Here is a 3,533-nt window from a genome sequence, read left to right as displayed (position 1 = left end):
TTAAGTTGAGACAACCCAGCAACCCAGATCGTCTCTTTTTGACCCAGCACTGGGTTGAAAATAACCCAGCATTTTTCGAGTATATTCTCAAGCCTTATCTTCTGATTTCCTCTCTTTCTAACACTCCATGTGTCTGTACTTCCACTCATACACACACACATACACAGGTCTTATTCAGTGGCAGTAAGGTGAGCTGACCCATTTTATTGAGCGTGCCAGGCCGGCGAGTCACCTTAGCCCTTCACTCTCTCGCTCGGTTTCTTTCTTTCTCAATCCCTCGTTCCCTTTCTCTTTCCTCCACCACAATAGATCTCCCACAATGCATCAGTTCGGAGAGCCACTTTTACCTCCTCATGTTACCCTCCATTCAAAGAGAGATACAAATGGATAACTTATGAGAATGGATATAGAAAAAAGTGATGAATAGTTGAACTGAACACCCGGGGAAGCCGAAAGAGAAGACGGTTGTTGAGCATGAGAGAAAGCGAGACGCAGAGGAAGAGGGGAAGAAAAGGAGATTCTCCTTCATCAGTCAACGGCTCCGCCAAAGTTTGTCGGCGGCTACACCGAGACGGACTCCATACAGACGGGTACCGCTGGGAGCACAGAGAAGCTTTTAGCAGTTAGCTCACACAAACCTGACTGACATAACGGCAAAAATGACTGGCAGATACTTTACGCTACCATCACACACACACACACTGTGAAAAGCCCTGCAGAGTGGATTAGGCCCCACAATGGCGCTCTTTATCCTCTGTGGTATGCCTCTGAGAAGAACCACGTCCATTTTCACTTCTTCAAAACAGCATCATCAATCATCGTTGCAACAGACATACACATACGCTCCGAGGAATGTCCCGTGGGGTTTCATCTGAAGTTAATAGCTGTGTTCGTCGCACAGATATTACAGGTTAGCACACAAGACACTAAACACACGAGATAATGGCCGCATTGTGTCCTGCTCTATTGATGAAACCAGCTCCTTCCACATAATTTGAGACAACATGCAAAGCACAAAAGGATCACAGACAGGAGGGACGAGACCCCAAATGTGCACTGTAATCAGCATCGATCGGCCGCGTTTTATGAAGGACCAGATGTCAACCTCACTACTTTCCCAACATTAGATAATACTTAACTGAGTTTATGAAGATTTTACTGCCCAATTACCCAGATTATAAAGTCAGTCACTCAGGACATTTTTTGTGAAGATTTGTTTCATGTTAAAGGGACATTTCACTTTTTTAAACATATACTCATTTTCCAGCTCCCCTAGTTAAACTTTTGATTTTTACAGTTTTGGAATCCATTCAGCTAATCTCCGGGTCTGGCACTAGCACTTTTAGCATAGCTTAGCACAATCCATTGAATCTGATTAGACCATTAGCATCTCGCTAAAAAATAACCAAAGCGTTTCCGTATTTTTCCTATTTAAAACTTGATTCTTCTGTAGTTACATTGTGTACTAAGACCGACAGAAAAATAAAAGTTGTGATTTTCTAGGCCGATATGTCTGGGAACTATACTCTCATTCTGGCGTAATAATCAAGGACTTTGCTGATGTAACATGGCTGCAGCAGGCGTAGATATTGCAACACATTCTCACTTCCCAAGGCGTCAAAATCTGAAGCATGTTCAAACGCCTTCAGCGTCAGTATGAAGACGCAAAGGGTGCCCCTATGCGTCACTATATCGACGAAAAACCCCAAGCGACAATGGTAAAAAATTTTGAACAAAAATTGAGTAGTTACCGTCCAGAAGCGGCATGATCCTGCAGATCGTCGCATAACGTGACAGCATCACCTTCCGGGATTCCCTTTCGTCTATATCCGACGCTGAGGGATTAGCATGAAAGCAACGGAGTTCCCATTTCGTCGATATAGTGACGCATAGGGGCACCCTTTGCGTCTTCATACTGACGCTGAAGACGTTTGAACATGCTTCAGATTTTGACGCCTTGGGGAGTGAGAATGGGTTGGATATTACGCACTGCCCGAAAATAGTTCCCTGCCATTGAAAGTTACTAAGGGGACTATTTTAGTCCTTGATTATTACACCAGAATGAGAGTATAGCTCCTAGCCATATCTGCCTAGTAAATCACAACTTTTAATTTTCTGTCGGTCTTAGTACATGATGTAACTACAGAAGAGTCAAGTTAGGAAAAATAACCAAATTCTTTAGTTATTTTTTAGCACAATGCTAGTGGTCTAATCAGATTCAATGGATTGTGCTAAGCTATGCTAAAAGTGGTAGCGCCAGACCTGGAGATCAGCTGAATGGATTCCAAAACGGTAAAAATGAATGTTTACCTCTAGGGGAGCTGGAAAATTAGTATATTTAAAAAAAAGTGGAATGTCCCTTTAAATATGGATAAAAAGTATAATGTTTTTTAACCATTTGTAGGCATGTAACCATAGTCATTTAAATTGTGTGGTTTTGTATATATTTTAGTAAAATTAAACAAATACAACATATTTTTACAGATTACACAAAGCGTGCAGTGTTCTTACGTCATTCATGATGTTGCTGTGTAACTGTATGGAAAAAGATGACCCTTGGTTATATGCTTATTTAGGAATATAAACTTTAGTAAAGTTAATTATTTGAAAAAGTAGGAGCCACTTAATAAAAACATATCGTTTAAAGGTGCAGTGTGTAATTTTTAGAATATACAGTATAAAGTGATCAGATTCAAAACCCTGTGCGTCTGACATGTTTTCTTGTAAATTAGTAATTTTATCCGTTTATCATGTTTAGGTTCACTAAATTTACATTAATGGCAATGAAAAGGTTATTAGTCAGCAATTTAAATGGCTTATTTTCGAAAATGTCACTTTAGTCATTTCATTGGTTGCTGCAAAACCCCATAAAAACTTAAAACGTAGCACATGCTTTAAAACTTTACTTCAAAAAATTCTCCAGTCACTCTTCACTGTCCTTAAATAAATGTAACAAGCTAAACATTTGGTCAAAATCCTAATATATTTGGTACAGCTCCTCCTTAAAATTTTGTGTGTATGTACGCCATCATTCATCAAATTCTTTGTCCGTGCACTTAGTTTGCAAAAAACGTAGCGTTTAATGGATTCTGCCAACAAAGCGGGATTTCTGAATGGCCTGAGGCTGGGATTAAGTGGATTTGAAGTGAAAGTATTTGATTAACGTATAAAACGCGCCAAGAGCGTTCGGTCAATATCATTATCTCATTTTTTGACAGAGGTGGCATTCAGCAGCTTTTGCATCTGAGCTTTTTCCATATTCTATATTATTTTATTCTATACAAAAGTTATTTCTTTCTATAGTAGAATCAGGGCTCAGAAAAGTCACGTCTCGCATTGGAAATGTCACTTTAATGACTTTCCCACGCAACACAAAAAACTGCTTCCAGTGTCCATTTTTAACCTCATCTTACACGTTATTTTAGGATGTTGCCACATGCTTGAAGCAGAAAGCAACAGAAAAGTAGCCTGAAGAATTGTAAAGCTGTATGAATAACGTTGTCTAATAGCTATTTACTAATAGCATGCCCTAA

Source organism: Misgurnus anguillicaudatus, chromosome 17 (assembly GCF_027580225.2).
Source record: "Misgurnus anguillicaudatus chromosome 17, ASM2758022v2, whole genome shotgun sequence".
Taxonomy (NCBI): Eukaryota; Metazoa; Chordata; class Actinopteri; order Cypriniformes; family Cobitidae; genus Misgurnus; species Misgurnus anguillicaudatus.
The sequence above is the reverse complement of the archived record's forward strand: the minus strand, read 5'-3'. Positions refer to the sequence as shown.